Source organism: Oryctolagus cuniculus, chromosome Y (assembly GCF_051225735.1).
Source record: "Oryctolagus cuniculus isolate XC-2025 breed Fujian yellow rabbit chromosome Y, ASM5122573v1, whole genome shotgun sequence".
NCBI lineage: Eukaryota > Metazoa > Chordata > Mammalia > Lagomorpha > Leporidae > Oryctolagus > Oryctolagus cuniculus.
This window is the reverse complement of record NC_142889.1, coordinates 12,698,347-12,717,104: the sequence shown is the minus strand read 5'-3', so window position 1 is coordinate 12,717,104 and position 18,758 is coordinate 12,698,347. Positions and strand designations below refer to the sequence as shown.

Here is an 18,758-nt window from a genome sequence, read left to right as displayed (position 1 = left end):
TATTAGAACCCATTTCTTCCTGAGAATGGCAATAACATAGTTTCCTAAGGAATCAAGAAGCCATTAGTCCTGATAAGTCTTCTCTGTGACTGTCCATGACAATTTGTTACTTGACAGAATTCCCACTCAGTGATAACTGTGCTGAAGCAAACAGAGTGGAGGATGGAAGAGGACCTATTAGAATACAATAATGAGTGTGGTGAATTAGCAAATGCTTAAGTCTAAAAGAAATAGCAGCTATCTAGCTACAGTCAATTGTCATCCCCTGGGATTATGGATCCAGCATGGTCAGACCCCACTTATTTTTAAATATGTATTTATTTGGGGGCTGGTGCTGTGGTGCAGGAGGTTAAAGCCCTGGCCTGCAGTGCTGGCATCCCATATGGGCACCGGTTCTAGTCATGGCTGCTCCTCTTCCAATCCAACTCTCTGCTGTGGCCTCGGAAAGCAGTAGAAGATAGCCAGAGTGCTTGGGCCCCTGCATCCACGTGGGAGACCTGGAGGAAGCACCTGGATCCTGGCTTCAGATCAGCACAGCTCCAGCTGTTGTGGCCACTTGGGGAGTGAACCAGTGCATGGAAGACCTCTCTCTCTCTCTGTGTGTGTGTCTCTACCTCTCTTTGTAACTCTGTATTTCAAATAAATAAAATAAATCTTTTAAAAAAGATGTATTTATTTAAAAGGCAGTTACAGATACAAAAGTCAAGGCATGTAGGGAAAACTTTTATCCACTAGTTCTGTCCACAAATGTCTATAATAGTCTGGGCCTGGCCTGGCCAATGCCAGGAACAAAGAATTCCATCTGAGTCTCTCAGCTGCATGGCAGTGTCCCAAGTACTTGACCATCTTTGCTGTCTCCAAGAGTGTACACTAGCAGGAAGCTGGATCAGAATTAGAGGTGGTATTCCAAACCAAGCAATCTGATACAGGATGTGGAAGCCTCAAGTAACCACTTAATTCACTGAATCACAATATTCATCCTAAAACCCCATTGTTAAACCTGCAATTTAATATGAATGTTCCAATGTGTGAATGTGCAGGTAAAACTCAACATTTCTGCCAAACAAATAAAATAAATGGGTAGCTCATGGTTCTAGTATTTATTTAAATTTTATTTATGTATGTATTTTTTGGCAGGCAGAGTTAGACAGCGAGAGAGAGAGAGAGAGAGAGAGAGAGAGAGAGAGAGAGAGAGAAAGGTCTTCCTTTGCCGTTGGTTCACCCCCCAAATGGCCACCACAGCCAGCGTGCTGTGCCGATCCAAAGCCAGGAGTCAGGTGCTTCTCCCGGTCTCCCATGTGGGCACAGGGCCCAAGGACATGGACCATCCTCCACTACCTTCCCGGGCCACAGCAGAGAGCTGGACTGGAAGAGGAGCAACCAGGACAGAACCGGCACCCCAACCAGGACTAGAACCCGGGGTCCTGGCGCTGCAGGTGGAGGATTAGCCTAGTGAGCCATGGCATCAGCTGATTCTAGTGTTTATTTGCTTATTATTTTTTAGTAAAAAGAACCAGCTAGGTAGATACTCAAAAGATATGAAATAATTCTATAGGAAAGATAACTGAACTCCCGTGTGTATTGTAGCACTGTTCACAATAGCAAGATATGGAATAAACCAAAATGTCTATCACCAGATGAATGCATAAAGAAAATATAGTATATATTCACAATGGAATATTATTTGATCATAAAAGGAATAAAATTCTGTCATTTTCAGCAAAATGGATGGACTTGGAAAACATGGTATTAATTAAATAGTTGAAACACACACAAAGACAAATACTACATTTTCTCTTACAGGTGTAGAATCTAAAAAACCAATCTTACACATAATAATGATGACTGTAGAATGCTAAGTATGTGTGGGAGATTAGAAGGAGACTGAATAATGGCCATCAAATCACAAGTTGAAAGAATATGTTCCTAGTGTTACCCAACAGAGTGGGGTGACAATAGTTCACAATAAACTACTAGATATTCTCTAAACAAACAGAAGAGAGGTTATAATAGTCTGCAATTATAAAGTAAAGGAAAAAGTGAAAAAATGTTAGTATCTCTGATTTTACCAGGACACATGATTACCTTTGCTGAATTATCACATTATACCTCATAAATACATACAGTTATTGCTGAAGGCATTTTAATTTTGTTTTTGACATGCAGAGTGGACAGTGAGAGAGAGAGAGAGAGAGAGAGAGAGAGAGAGAAAGGTCTTCCTTTACCATTGGTTCACCCTCAAATGGCTGCCACGGCTGGCATGCTGCAGCCGGCACAATGAGCTGATCTGAAACCAGGAGCCAGGTGCTTCTCCTGGTCTCCCATGTGGGTGCAGGGCCCAAGCACTTGGCCCATCCTCCACTGCACTCCCGGGCCATAGCAAACAGCTGGCCTGGAAGAGGGGCAACTGGGACAGAATCCAGCACCCCGATCGGGACTAGAACCTGCTGTGCCAGTGCCGCAGGTGGAGGATTAGCCTATTGAGCCACAGCACCAGCCTATTTTAATTTTTAAGATGGAAAAGCTAGGCCGGCACTGCAGCTCACTAGTCTAATCCTCTGCCTTGCGGCGCCAGCACACCAGGTTCTAGTCCTGGTTGGGGCACCGGATTCTTTCCTGTTTGCCCCTCTTCCAGGCCAGCTCTCTGCTGTGGCCCGGGAGTGCAGTGGAGGATGGATGGCCCAAGTCCTCGGGCCCTTCTCCCCATGGGAGACCAGGATAAGTACCTGGCTCCTGCCATCGGATCAGCGTGGTGCACCAGCCGCGGTGGCCATTGGAGGGTGGACCAATGGCAAGGGAAGACCTTTCTCTCTGTCTCTCTCTCTCACTGTCCACTCTGCCTGTCAAAAAAAAAAGATGGAAAAGATAACTTCATGTTCCCTTATTCTACCATGTCTCAAAAATAAATATAATTACAATAATTTTTAAAATATTATTCTAAAATCATTTTTACATATTTTATTTTTTTATTTGAAAGGTAGAGTTATGTAAGGGTGTAACTAATTTTTCTTTGAATCTAGGAAGATCACAACCTTTAAAAATATTGCTTTGTAACTTGCTGAATTTATTTTGCAATTTATTTTAACAGGTTTCCAGGTAATCAGTACTCAATGAAACAGCAATGGGTAATTAGTACTTGTTTTAGATGAATGCAATTTTAATTTCAATTTCAATTAAATTCAGATAAAAATATATCAGCATCCTAAGTCATTTAGGTGTAACTGCTAATTTAAATTGGGTAAAACTTTTGTATACTCAACATGTTATATTCTATAAAAAACTATTCGGGTTAGTTTACAAACTGTCTATGAAAATAGTTCAACACTGTTTAAAGTAACTCAGGTTAAAATTTGATGCGTTACCTTAATCTTAATTTGAAGATTTTTAACAGTTTATCTCAAAATGTCAATCAAGTATGTTGGCAGATGAAAAACATCACAAGTATACTAATCTATTTCTCTTTGACATAGAATTAAAATCTGATCCTCTGTTAAAGCAATGTGTTAAAGCAATCTATTCTCTTGATGTCTGGTAAATCCTAATTGTTTAAAAACAGCTGAATTTTTATTAAGAGCTATGCGTTATTTAAATATGTGCTTATTTTCAAATATTTAAATAATTACCTTGTAACAATGATCAAATTTGGTCTATATTATGTCATGATGTTAAAGAATCTTATTTCAACCAGATATTTTGGATTTTGTGCCTTTTTGGCCTGTGGGTTCTCCTTGATGGCAGATCACTGTACAGAGCAGCCTTTAAAAGGCCTGCCACCTATCTCTACATAGCTTCTGAGAACCAACAGGCCAGTCCACTGCAGTGGCTTTCAATGTGGTAAGCCTGGTCTTCAGCAGAAGTCAGCTTGTAAAGAGCCCTGGCAGCTCTGCCAGCCAAGAGTTGGATCACTGGAAATGGACCTGCCTTGAAGTCGAAGGACGCCCAGGTCAGAGCCACAGATCTTATTGGCTCTAAGCTGAAAAGCCCTTCACTCAGCCCAGCTTCCAAAGTGACCACTGCAGCTGAGGAAATGGCCAAATAGGGTCAGTAACATTGCAGGCAGAACTGTAAATTTCATGTTGGAGTTGCCACCTGCCTTTACCTGGCCAGCTTTCCTCCCAGACCAGCTAGGTAATGGAAGTCAACAGGGTGCCTTCCCCAAGGAGGTTCACACCTCCCTTAGGATATACCCTATGTGAAGAGATATAGGTCTGGGCCTAAAGCCCACCTGGTTATTATCAAACCCCTTCTGTCAGGTTCTATTTGCCTCTCAATCAGAAAATCTATGTGTAGCTTAGACAGCGCTTTTCTTAGCTCCCCTAATAATGACTCTGTCCTTTGTTGTAGACCCTGTCTAGCCCACTTGGGCCTCATTGCTTTGTAACCATAGCCTCTACTCTACCACCAATGGCTCTACTCCCAACCTTTGCATACTGATGGTCCTCTCCCCCACTTAATGTTGTATGATTGTTCTTCAGAATTTCTCTACAGACAAACCCCACTTCCTACAAAAGTTGAGTGGCCTTTCTCCCAGTTTTGGCTGGAATCAGCTGAAAGCACATCCTGTCCCCATAAGGGTCCAGAGACCTCTCCATTTCCTCTCTATGAAATCCTCTCATTACCTGGTTAATGCCACTCTTAGTATCATTGGTTGCTATTCTCACCCTGACTTGTATACTACAGTGTCTGTTTAAGTGTTTACAGCAGGTGATAATGGAATGAACCAAGGCATTCAACTACCAGTCAACCAAATGCTGTTACAGGAATATACTCGGCTCCCCACCCAGGAGACAGCAACTTGAGACATCGCCCCATGCCGTGAAGAGTACCTCATCACCCCATTTCAGTAGGAAGTAGCTCTAAAGACAGATTATTGTCCCTCTACCCCTCCTGGGCTTTTGGGACTAATGTAACCCCATACAAATCCTGCTTTATAAAAAGCAAAAGGGGGGAATGTTAGGAAACTGGTGTAGTTTTAGCCAGGTGGCCACATGGCCCAGCTACCTGAGCCAGGCTCCACCCCCATCCTAACAGGATTCACTGCTTCTGCTTCCCTGCCCACCCTCAAGCAAAGTTTTAAAAGAGCCTGTTCCTGAACACGTGCTCTCTTGGCTCTGCTCTCCTCTCTCCTCTTCTCTGCTCTATCTTCTCTCCTTGCTAGCTCCTCTCCTCTCTGTTTCTCTCTTATATTCTTTTTCTCTTTTTCCTTCACCGCCCCTTCACTCCGGTCTGTTGGGTGTTCCCCAATAAACCCTTTCCCTTACTCCAGTGTCCGGTGTGTTTTGCGAGGGCTAACATTAATGTATAACAACATATATTTAAAATTCAGTTGCATGAGTGATTATTTTTGAATTTTATTGCATCAAGTGTATTTAATCACATCATTTATTACATCACATATTAGAAGCAGGGGAAATGTGCAGAGACTAATTCAGTTATCCAAGCTTCACAAGAAGTCTTTGTAGAGCCTGGTTTATGGAGGGGGAAACCCCAAGCATCCCTGAATCCAGCAGCAATGGAGAAAGGCAAAAAGCACTGCATGGAAGAGAGCCCACATGAGAAAAAGTAAACAACACACTGAGGGGGCTGTGACAGCAGCCTCTCTCACCTCCAATTAGGTCTTCTATCACTGTGTAGAAGAGTTTCATGGGGACCTGATGTGAGCTGTGATCACAGAGTTTGCTTGCATCATCTCGAGTCCAAAGGCCTCCAAATCAAGGTACCAGCTGGGAAGAACTGAAGCAGGTGGTTGTGGACCTGTCAGAGCAAGATGAAGAAATGGCTGAATCAAAAAGGTATGGAAACCTGGGGCCTGGAGTCCAATCTTCAACAGCTGCTGCAAGGGTGATCTGTGAGGGAGGCCTCTGGGTGCTCGAGGGCCTTGTGGCTTCTGGATACAATCCATTCAACTGACCCAAAAGGTGCTGGAGCCTCAATCTGTAGTTACCAACAATGGCTCTGCTAAGGCCATGGTTCTCAAGTGCTTCCAAGTGAAGCTCAATGAAGTGGCACACCTGGTACAGCCCCACCCCACAGATGCCTGGATGCTGATGCACTGGCTCCAGAGGGTAGGGAGCAGAGCAGCATGTCATCCACTTAGAACCCTAAAACAGTGCTACCCCCTTCCTGGAGGCATGCTTGCAGGCTGTGAGTGAAGGAACACTGCTGTACCTGACCTGAACCAACATGATGGTGCTGGCAGGAGCAGCTGAGAGACCTGCTATAGCAAGTCCATGGCCATGGCTCTCAAGTGCTGGCCCTGCCACAAAATGTCCCTGAGGTTCATCCTGCATAACCTGAACCTCCAGGCCAGCTGCAGCCAGCGCCCCTGGTGCCACTGCTCATGTAAGGGACAACTTCTATCAATGTGTGTTTGTTGGAGTGTTCACCAGCAATGTCAATGTCAAGCTCAAGGCCTGTGCATGCCAGCAGCACTGGTGTTCCAGTGCGTTGGTGTGGGCTTCTACCTTTAGTTCATCAGCAAGGCAACAGAAGCCCCTGACAGTTGGCTCATGTTCTCTGCAGTCTGTGGTCCCTCTGTGACCCTGACCACTGAGTATGAGCATTGTGGGCAGGAACACCAATTTGGAGGCCCCCTGTCAGAAGAGCCCCTCCACAAACTGGACTGTGTGGGCTGTGTCCTTGGGGCTGTGAGCACCAGTTCCAGACACTTTGGCACCTCAGAGCAGGTATGTAGCATCCTTGGCATTGTTACTGGGGAACTCCCAGATGATCCTCTCCACTACACACTGCATGGGCTAAACAGCACCCTCCTGTGTCAGCATGACCAGCCTCCTGCAGCTACACTCTGCCTTCCTCCACATGGGCTTCCCGTCCTGCTCTCACAAGCTGTAAGAACCTGGTCAGGATGGAGCCTCTGCCTTGTCTTTCTGGAACCTTCTGGGAGGAGTGTCTTGGAAAATGGGGTTGACAGAGACCAACCCTGCCTTGTGCATTCTCAGCCTGTAGCCCAAGCTGCAGGCCAACTTCACAATCAACCCAGCTTCCAGCAGCAGGGACTCCAGGCCAACAGGGAGGCCAACTGGGCTCCCAGGTCATACACCCAGTCAGGGGGCAAAACAGCAGGAGAAGCAATGGAGGACAGATGCAGCCTGTACCAGAATAAGCAGAAGGAGCCCCCAGAGGACCCCACACAGTAGGTGGCCAGGTTCAAGATGATTCCTCCACAAGAACATGTGTCCATGGGGACCAATGCTGCTATTCCTACAGCCCCCGCAGCCTGCAGCTTCCACTGATGTAGCCACCACTGGCTTCCCAGAGACTCCCTATCATAACCCTGGGCCTGGGGCCAACAGCATGCCAGGCACAGACTGTGCTGATAAAGAGATGAGGCCTTAAAAATTTAGAAGCAGATTAAATGTCAAGGATTAATTAAATAATATTACCAATTCAATAAAAAGGTTGATGTTCTTCATAATATGTTGATTTAATTAATTTTTAAATATCTAATGCAGGGGCCATAGCTGTGGCATAGTGGGTAGAGCCATGTGCCGGCATCCCTTAAGGGCACTGGTTTGAATCCAGGCTGCTCCTCTTGTGATCCAGCTCTCTTCTTTGACCTGGGAGAGCAGTGGAGGATGGTCTAAGTCCTTGGGCTCCTGCACCCACATGGGAGACCTTGAAGAAGCTCCTGGCTCCTGGCTCCTGGCTCAGATAGGCCCCATTCCAGCTGTACTGCCATCTGGGGAGAAAAACAGCAGATGGAAGACCTATCTCTCTCTCTGCCTCTGCCTCTATGTAACTCTGCCTTAGTAAGAAAGAAGGAAGGAAGGAAGGAAGGCTTTCTGAAAGTCATTTAATTGTAGTACATGCATTTATGAAGGAGGGGGTGCCTGTGTGGTATTTTAAAAAAATCTAATGCCAGTGCTTCTATTTAACTCAGATCTATTTAATAGTAGGAAAAAAAGACTCAAAATTCACTTCTAATGAATGGTATCATGTTAATAATGTATCTTCCCTGGCTGCTCCAATTCTGATGCAGCTCTCTGCTGAGGTCTGTGAAAGCACTGGAAGATGGCCCAAGTCCCTGGGGCCCTGCACTCACAGGGGAGACCCAGAGGAGGCTCCTGGCTCCTAGCTCCTGGCTCCTGGCTTCTGGCTCCGGGCTTCGGATCGGCACAGCTCCAGCTGTTGCGGCTAATTGGGGAGTAGACCAGCAGATGGAAGACCTTTCTCTCTCTCTCTCTCTCTGCCTCTGCTTCTCTCTCTGTGTGTAACTCTGACTTTCAAATAAGAAATAATTTGTTTTAAATATATCTTTCCAGAGTGGTTTCTAAATGCCTATCAGCAGGGCACAGGAATTTGTATGCATGAACTGTTTTTTTCTTCTGTATCCCTCCCTTCCTCCATCCTCTTTTCTTTCTTTATAGATTAAACAATGCAGCATTGATACATGTATGCTTTGTTGCAATTTTTCACGAGTATGCAACATTCTTTGTAAAACAAATACAACGTGATCTGGTCACTTATTGATTGATTTTAGGTTTTCCACACATTTTAATGATGATCACAGACAACATGTAACCAGTATAGCAGTTTATAAATCAGCTACTGCTTTTGTAGGAAAGATTCCTACTTGATGGGTTACTAGTGAAGAATAATACACATTTTAAATTCCAATAGATACTCTCTCGATTTTCCATAAAATTTACACGAAGTTAAATATCTACCAGTGATGAATACCTTTACAAATGTCACTGATGTTATATATGAATGTTAGCCATCAAAAAACACACTGAACACTGGAATAAGGGAAAGGGTTTATTGGGGAACACCCAACAGACCGGAGTGAAGGGGCGGTGAAGGGAAAGAGAGAGAAAGAGTATAAGAGAGAGAGACAGAGGAGAGGAGATAGTGAGAAGATAGAGCAGAGAGAGGAGCCAAGAGAGAACCAAGAGAGTGCAGGAGAGAAGGGCCAAGAGAGCAGGCCCTTTTAAAACTTTGCCTTTTAAAACTGTGCCCCAGGGCGGACAGGGAAGCAGGAGCAGTGAATCCCATTAGGATGGGGGTGGAGCTTGACCACAGAGGTTGGGCGATGTGGCCACCTGGCTAAACCTGGGCCAGTTTCCCAACAACTGACAGTAGCAAAGTTTTTGGTCTAGTAGTCAAATAAACCTTAAAATTTTAATTTACATTACCCTGACTGCTAGTAAGTTTCCACAGCTCCATTTTTTTCTCACTATAATGGTCCTCTTACGAATTAACTCTTTATATTCTATATCCATTTTCATTCAGGGATTCATTTTGTTTACATAAGTTCATGGAGGCTCTAATTTAATATAGTGTGAATATAATGTTTTCTTAACTACATGTCAGCATTGTCTCAGATTTTTTTAAATTTTGTTGAACAGAAGCCTTAAATATTTTATGTAATTTAATAGTCTTCATTTATGATTATTATATTATGGTCCTATACTAGATGAAAAATCTGACTACCAATTATCACTCTTGACTCTTGATATTATGTAATTATTTATTCATGTATATACATAATTCAGATTATCAAATATAAATTTAAAATTTTTATAATATATATTTGCTTTTATGTATGTTCTATACTTAAAGCCATTTTAGTGCCTATATTAGCTTCACATATGTTAAAACACAAAAATATGCTGCAGTTTATAAGTAACTTGACAGCTGTCTAGAGTTGGTCATTTTCTCATATTTCCTTGCTGCTTTTTAAGCCTCAAAAATCTTTTGAAAAAATTTATCTTCTATAGAATGCAGGCAATTCATGTTTTTCTGAAAATACTATAATTCTTTGCTAACCTCCTATTTATTGTTTAATGTTAATCCCTTTATATATGAAAGCAGAAAATTATGAAGGACAAAAGTACTATGTTGTTATAGGGACTCATGGTTTTCTTTTTGCTTGCTTGGGGGAATGAGCATCAGGACAAGGTTCAGGAGAGACCATATCACTGTACCCTGAGAACTAATGCAGCTCAGCAAATAAAACACTAAATGAACACGTGAGTATTCACTAGTGACAAAGTGTGTTTTCAAATTATAAAATCCATACAGTTTTGAATTTCACAAATGAAATATTTTAATATCATGGTAAATTATATTAACCAATTAATATAATTTATTTAAATAATTATTATTTATTTAAATAATTATTTAATAATTTAGATTAATTGAGATATGCAATAAGTTTTCTCCCATTTTTGGATGTACACTTCATGCTCACTTTTTCATTTAATAACAATTTTAAAGTATGGATTACTCTAGATACTAGAGATATAATTTTATCATTTCTATGGAATGATTAATAAAAATTTTTAAATCAATAGTTTAATTAGGGGGCCACCATTGCAGTATTGCTAGTTAAGCTGCCACCAGTGACACTGGCATCTCATATCAACACTGGTTTGAGTTCTGGGTTTTCCACTTTTGATCCACTCCCCTGCTAATTCACCTGAGAAAGCATTGGAAGATGGACAAATTGCTTGGGATCCTGACACCTGTATGAAAGCCCTGGTTTGAGTGTGAAGCCCCTGGCTTAGGCCCCACCTGGTCCCATTCATTGTAGTCATTTTGGGAGTGAAATAGTGGATAGAAGATCTATTTTCCCCCACCCTCTATTCCTGTACCTCTTTGCCTTTCCCCCTCCATTCCTCACTTCCTCTTTCATCCCTCTTTACATTTGCCTTTCAAGTAAATAAAACATGTGGGTTTTTTGCAAGGTAGCAAGGTTTAATGAGGTAGAGCATCCATCAGGACAGATGGGACAGAATCTGATGGAGAGTGCCCAGGCTATTAGATGGGGAAATGCAAAGTTACATGGTTTAATGGAGAGAATACACGTGACAGGGAAAAGTGGGCAGCTATTCAGGAATGTCTTAAACTTTTGGAATTGAAGTTCAAGTTTTAAAAACTGTACCTAAGTTATCTTTTATAAATGATGGTTATGATTTCAAAAAATGTTCCACAAAAGGAATTTCTGTATTCCTCTTTCTTTTTTCACTAGTAACTTGGAACTTTTTTATAAACATCCCCTGATGAATGACAACAAATTTGTCCAGTTTTGATCTTTGAATATGATTATTTATGACTGACAACAGTCAAATAAAAACATATTTATAAACTGAGCCAATTTAGCTTGATCCTTTACTGACTTTTAGTTTCATGGGCATTTTGTCCATATACAACTCACATCAATCATTAACTGAATTATTTTCCACTTAAAAATTATGGATACTGATTACAGACATAAGGTACAGTTTTGCTAATATGTAGGGGATTACAAAAGACAGGGAGAAAATTACAGGAGAAATAATTTACTTATTTACATCACCCCAGTGTTGTTTAAAGAATTAACACTTATAGTTAGTACCGCCTAATATGTATCCTGTGACATATATAAAACCACATTTCCTAAATGAGTTTCCAAATAATTTTATATGGAATTTAGAAAGTCAATTTCCAATGGTAATTTTAATAAGTACTCATAGCTTTTTTTTTTTTTTTTTTTTTTTTTTTGACAGGCAGAGTGGACAGTGAGAGAGAGAGACAGAGAGAGAAAGGTCTTCCTTTGCCGCTGGTTCACCCTCCAATGGCCGCCGCTGCAGCCGGCGCACCGCGCTGATCCTGGCAGGAGCCAGGAGCCAGGTGCTTTTCCTGGTCTCCCATGGGGTGCAGGGCCCAAGCACCTGGGCCATCCTCCACTGCACTCCCTGGCCATAGCAGAGAGCTGGCCTGGAAGAGGGGCAACCGGGACAGAATCCGGTGCCCCAACCGGGACTAGAACCCGGTGTGCCGGCGCCGCAAGGTGGAGGATTAGCCTATTGAGCCACAAGTACTCATAGCTTTTTAAAAGTGATATTATAGCATTCTATTTTCCAAAAACTCTTATAAAACTAATTTATCTAAAAAATATTGGATGTAAAGTTTGCATTTCAAACAATGAACTTCTCTTTTTCCAGAGCTATTCAATTCAGAATACAAAATATTACTGTTATTATTTAGAAAGCTGGATATCAAAATATCTTGAAAATGGTAAATTATGCCAATTTTATTTGTGTGGGTATGACGATTTCAACTTTGAAGATAAATACCAGTTGGTAAATACGCGTTAAATGATTCCACAGATATATAAGTGCATAGTAAAGTATTTTATTTCTTATCATTACAAACATAAAAATTCTGAAAAATGGTCAAAAATTCGATCAAAAATTTGGAAATGGCATTCAAATATTTCCCTCTCTCTCTCTCTCTCTCTCTCTTTTTTTTTTTTTTTTTTTTTTTTTTTGAGATCCGCGGTCTTTATCAACCAAGCTTGCCTGCAGGCCCTGCATTCTGCAGGCGGGGTCTGCGTGAGGCGGGTGCGGACACTCGTGGGGCCTAAACACGTGTGCACCAGCTGGACGGAGGGCAGGGTCTGCACGATCTGGATGGAGGACAGGGCCTGCGGGGTCACGACGCCAGGCCCAGCTTCTGCGGGGACCACTTGTGCCATCTGGGCCGGGGAGCGGCGGGGAGCCTGGCGGGGCAGCCATGGGGCCAGGCGGTGCCGGCGGGGCCAGTAGCTGCAGCGTGGCTACGCCTCCCCCGGCTCCACTGCTTTCCAACAGCTCGCCTGCGTGGGCGGTGCGTATGGTGAGAAGCTTCTGCCCGGGTGAGCTGGGGGCGAGGGTCTCGACCTCCTGCACGCACAGCCCAGTCTGCTCCCCATCCGCCTCGCTCAGCACCAGCACGCTCTGCAGCCCCTTGTCCGTTTGCAGCGTCTCGAAGAGGACGTCCGGCACCACCCCTGTGCCGGCCTCTGCGTCCCCACGCCTCCTCAGGGCCTGGGCACGTGAGCAGCTCCTCCGAGACTCCACTCTGCACCACCAGCAGGTTGGGGACCTCGGTGGTCACGGTTGCCCCGCCGGAACCCGACTGCTGGTCCGCTATGGGCTGGCTGCAGCTGGACCCCACTCACTTCCTGCGGCCCTACCTCCCCGCCCCCTACGTTCTACAGAACAATCAGGCTGTGCCCTCCGCACCAGCGTCCGCAACACCCACCCTCCCCCTGCCCCCCAGACCTCCGGACCTGGCAGCCACATGACTCCAGTCCCCTGACCGGCTTTCCCCACTGCCTGCTCACACGGCCTCCCGCGGCCGCCCCTGGCCCCAGCGCCGGCGGAGGGCAGCAGGATGAGCTTGGGGGGTGCGGGCGGAGCTGGGGGTCTGGGGGACTGCAGGCTGCTGAGAATCAGCTGGAGGCCCTGGGCGGTCTGCACTAGGAGAAACGTCTGCGAGTTGGGGACTGCTAGGTCCGGGACCGCGCCCCCCCACCCCCCACCCCCACCCCCACCTCGAGGGAGAGCGTGGCCTGGAGGTGAGCGAGCATGTGCACGTCCTCCATGGCCAGCGGGGCCGAGGCAGTGGCCAGCGGGGCCGGGGCGGCGGCCAGCGGGGCAGGTGCGGGCCGGCCGCGGGGGCTGCGATGCAGGCAGCGCTGGCGGGGGCGTGCGTCCGCATGTGCCGCTGCAGGTAGGCGGCCATGACGAAGCCGCGGCCGCACACCGGGCGGGCAAAGGGCGATCGGCCTAGTGCTCTGGTGCTGCTGCGGGTTGGAGGTCTGGGCGAAGCTCTTGCCGCAGACGCCGCAGGCATGGGGGCGCTTGCCCCTGTGCATGTGGCGGTGGCGCTGCAGGCACGACGTGTTACGGAAGGCCTTGCCGCACTCCCCGCACGCGGTAGGGGCGCTTGCCCGAGCAACCATAGGTGGTACTGGTAGTGGGACGACCACTTGAAGGTGAGGCCGCACTGGCCACAGGTGAAGGTGCGCAGCCCCGTGTGCATGCGCTGGTGGAAGGCCAGCAGGGACGATCGCTTGAAGGCCTTGCCGCACTCGCCCGCACTGGTAGGGCCGCTTGCCCATGTGGTTCCGCAGATGGTACCACAGCCCTAGGAACCCTTGAAGGACTTGCCGCACTCGGCGCCCTTGTAAGGGCGCTCTGCAGAGGCCGGGCGGGGGCGGCGGGAACCAGCGGTTCCTGGGTGCAGGTGACCTCGGCGCCTCGGCCTGCGGGGGAGGGCGCCCGGCCGCCACCTCCTCCACGTGGCACTGCTGGTGCGCCAGGAGGCTGGCCAGCTGCGGAAGGCGCCGTCACAGCTGCCGCAGCGGAAGGCCTGCCCGGCGGCCGGCCCGTGGCTGTGCCGGTGGCTGGAGAGGCAGGCCACCGTCCTGAAGGACTTCCCGCAGGGCAAGCAGGCGAAGCCGGGCGCGGCGGCGGGAGCGGGCTGTGGCAGAAGGGACCCGGGGGCCAGCGACGCCGGTGGGTCGACTTTTGGCGGCTCGCGGGGCGCGTCCTGGGGCCCCGGGCACGGCTGGTGCTCCAGCAGCAGCTCCTCGCTGCCGAAGCCCTGCTCGCAGCCGTCGCAGCGGTACACCAGCTCCACCGTGGTCTCTGCGGCCCCAGAAACAACTCGGGCGCCACAGGCGGGGGCGGCGGCGCGGGGGGCGCAGGGGGGCTGGACGGCTGCAGGTAAGCCTCGGTCACCAAGACCTTGCCGGTGTCCGGGTAGGGCTCCCGGAGCGGCGGGGGCCGGCGGCGAGCGCGGGGTTGGCGGCGGCTGCGGGGCCTTGCGTGCGCTGGTGCCGCAACAGGTTGGAGGAGTGCGTGAAGGTCTTGGGGCAGAGCGGGCAGCGGAAGGGGCACTCGCCCGTGTGCACGCGCTGGTGCTGCTGCAGGTTGGAGGTCTGGGCGAAGCCCTTGCCGCGGACGCCGCAGGCGTGGGGGCACTCGCCCGTGTGCACCTGGAGGTGGCGCTGCAGGCTAGACGAGTTCTTGAAGGCCTTGGGGCAGTCGGGGCACGGGTATGGGGCCATTCTCCTGTGTTCGTGCGCTGGTGGTGCAGCAGCCGCGAGGACCAGCGGAACGACTTGCCGCACTCCCCACACTCATACTGGGCTGAGGGTGCGGGGGCGGTGGGGCCAGGCTTCTTCCTGGCCCCCTCCAAGGTGGAGGCAGGCGCCATGTCTGCGTGGGAGCCGATCATCACACCTGGCGGAAGGATTCTGGGTCAGCAGCGGGCGCTACACTCAGCCTCAGGCCACACTGGGTGCCTCCCCGGGCCACCCACCCCCCAGAGGTCCCCCGTGGGATGTGCGCTCCCAGCAGCCCACGGTTGCCCAGGAAAAGAGGCTGGTAGTGTCAAAATGGAAACCGTCCGACAAATTAGGACAACGGGTCACGCTCGCGATGCTGGCCATCTCCCTGGACTGAGCAGCCTGGGCGCGGCCGGCAGGATTGTGCTCCTTGCCCGTACATCCAGGCCGCATCCTCTGCCGCCCACAGCTCCCTAAAGACCTCACCCACCTGCGCCTCCACACAGGCTGCAGCCCCGGCCTCGCCCTAACCCTTCAGTCTGACCATAGCCTCTGCAGGGCTCTGGCCTCCAGCCAGTCCCCCTAGCCACCATCACTCTGCCTCCTGGCTCACCCCTCTTGGAACACCAAGTCCCTGGACACCACCAGGTCTGCGGCCCCTGCTGCTGCTGGCCCTCTGCCACTGTCCCGCCCCCATTCTCACAGCGCCTCCCCCAGCCTATGCTGGCCCCCGAGGCGGCCTGGCCGGCCCCACTGCATACACCGCCGGCTCTGAGGCTCCTTGGCAGCCTCTCTTCTCCCCAGACTCCAGTACCCGGTCCCCTCCTGCTCTAAGCGGGCAACTCTGCCACAGACCACACAGGTTCCAGGGAAAACACAAGCAATCCGGAGAGGCAGCCCTCAGCTTCCAGCCAGCGCGCCAGGGGCTCCCACCTCCCAAGGGAGCCCCGGCTGTCTATCAACTGCAGGGCAGGTGCTGCCGGCCTCTGGGGTGAGACCAAGAGTTCTTCTCAACACTGCAGGGTTGCAGGACCACCCCACGCAATGGAGAATGCTGAGACCCCTCCCCGACGGGAAGCCCACTGCCCTCCATGCCTGTGCCCTCACATTCCCACAAGTCTCCCCCTGGGAGCTGTCTCCACTCCCAGGGCTGCACACCCCTGCCAGGCTGTGCCACGTGGACCTGGGACACCTCGGACTTCCCATGCCCAACTCCAACCCCAACCCCGGCTTCCTGCGCCCGCTTCAGCCCCGACTCAATCCCCGTCTTCTGTCTGAAGGTGGCAGCCGGGCCTTCCTTGCCTCCTTTCTCCCCCTGGCTCTCGGGAGGCGGTCCGCCAGCAGGGTCCGGTGCGGAACCCGGCCACTTCTGGAGGCCCACTTGTGTGCTGCCACCTCCTCTCCCGGAGGCCGCGCCAGGCCTCTGCCCCTGCCCCTTCCCTTCCTAACCCCATCTGTTCCCCACACAGCAGCTCCAGGGAGGCCACTCCACTCTGCTGCCCTGAGACCTCCCAGAGTTCCTGTTTCTGAGCCTTTCGTCTCCCCATGGCCTGCAGCCTCGTCCCCTCCGTGCCTTCTAAGGCTGCACCCCGCCCGCCAGCCTGCTCCCTCCTTGGGGCACCTGCCTGGCTTCTCCAGCACGCCAGCGTCCCCAGCCCCCATCTCATCCCCAAGTCTTTGGCGACACTCCCCAGTCTCTGCCCCAGCCTCATCCGTGTCTCCATGGCACTCTTCGCCTCAGCAGTGGCTGTACCAAAGTGTTTCGTGGGACTATCCTGTGAACGCCACCAGTACCAACCACGCCCTGGCAGCCAAGACCACCACACTGGCTCCAGACTGACTCGTGGGGCTTGCTCAACCCTCCTCTACCGCCACCAACGCCAACTGCTGCAGCCTCTGCTGCAGGGCCGCCGGTGCGTGCAGAGGACCACCCAGGGTGTGGCCTCCGCCATGATTTCCCAAATCATGGCCGCAGAAATGGGGGCTTGTGTCCAGGGAACGAATTCCTTTGAAGAATGAATGAGCACCCACCCCTTGAAACGGTAGGGGAGGCCTCTGCAGGGACCCGCGCGTGCCCAGAAGCTGGTGCGCCTCTAAGAAGGCAGAGCATCGCCAGGGTCCGAGTGGCCACAGCCCCGCCCGCAGGTGCGCGGAGCAGAGCCTGCCCCTCCAAGGCCGGTCCACGCCCTTCCAGCAGGTCGGACTTCCTCTTTAAGAGGGCGCCGCCACTGAGCGGCTGGGGAGCTTTTCCTGCCATTACCTACACAGCCGTGACAACTCCTTTTAGGGGGCAAACAAACAACAAGAGGGGCGTCTTCTGTAAAACGCAGCCTCTGGCCCATTAAGAGGGCGGCGCCGGCTCAGCGGGCAAGAGTAGGTGATAAAATAGTGACCTTCCCTTGGAGGCACCCCTTCCGGTTTCACGCTCTCGGTTTTCTCAAGTCTCAGCCCTCCGGTCCCTCCCTCCACTCCCACCCCCACTCTCACCTGTGGCCCGACCCAGGAACAAGGGCGGGGAGTTCCAGGGCCTTCCCGCAGGGGCCAACAGAAAGGGAGCGCCCCAGTAGTGGCCGCACGGCCAGGGCGGGGGGGGGTTCTGGGAAGGGGGGTGGGGGCGCGCTCCCTCCCGCGGCCCCCAGCACGAGTCACCCTCAACTATTTCTCTTTCAACCATTCTTTATTATCTGATGAGAATCTATAGAATTCAAGCTAAACAAATAAAATATAAATCATTCAAATGTACTTCAAGATATTGAAAGAGATATGTTATGCAGGATGAGATTTTGAATTTTACAGTTTCCTCTTCTCTGGATGAAACAAAGTGTTGTGCATAAGAGTTATAGCACGAGCCTGATCTCTGGGGAGGAACACAGGAAAATAAAGAAATAAAAAAGGCAAATTAAAGTGAAAGAATGCAGGGACGCAAGTACATGATAAAACATAGACTGGTTATCTAGAAGGTGATATGAAATTGATTAATCATTAAATACATGAACTTACAGCTGTACAAAGAATCAGTACAGTGTCCTACATATAAAATATTCTATTATGTGTCTGAGATAAGTTGTGCCAAGTTGGATAACATACATATATAAGAAAGCATATCCAAATATGTACAAAAGCGAACAATAATTAGGCTAGTGAATGTTTGGAAAGCATCCTATTTTGGATGCAGTATACACAACAAGCCATAGGAGAAATGTGCAAATCAGCTTTCATAAATATATACACATACTAAGGGTTCTTTCTTAAAGACTTATTTATTTAATTAAAAAAGTTACACACAGAGAGGAGAGGCAGAGAGAGAGATAGAGAGAGAAAGAGAGAGAGGTCTTCCATTCTCTGGTTCACTTTTTACATGGTTGCAATGGCCAGAGCTGCGCCAATCTGAAGCAAGGATCCAGGTGCCTCTTCCAGGTCTCCCACATGGGTGCAGGGCCCAAGGACTTAGGCCATCTTCTACTGCTTTCCCAGGCCATAGCAGAGAGCTGGATTGGAAAGGGAGTAATCAGGACTCAAACCGGTGCCCATATAGGATACCAACACTGCAGGTGGCGGCTTTATGGGCTATGTCACATTGCTGGCAACACATAATACAATCTTAAAACTGGAAATATAAATACTATTGAGATTCATGATAAATATTACAACTCAATGGCTATTCATAAACAGCACAGGATTAGGCTTACAGAAGTATATGCTTCCCGGTGCCACAGCTCAATAGCCTAATCCTCTGCCTTGCGGCACCTGCACACCGGGTTCTAGTCCTGGTCGGGGCACCAGATTCTATCCCGGTTGCCCCTCTTCCAGGACATCTCTCTGCTGTGGCCCGGGAGTGCAGTGGAGGATGGCCCAAGTGCTAGGGTCCTGCACCCCATGGGAGACCAGGATAAGCACCTGGCTCCTGCCATAGGAT

The 18,758-nt window shown here is 49.3% G+C and overlaps 1 pseudogene; it reads right to left on the bottom strand.

Annotated features, from left to right (window-relative positions):
• Nucleotides 1–7,221: 7,221 nt before the first annotated feature.
• LOC127489820 (zinc finger protein 628-like) lies at nt 7,222–15,012 on the bottom strand (annotated as a pseudogene).
• Nucleotides 15,013–18,758: the final 3,746 nt, after the last annotated feature.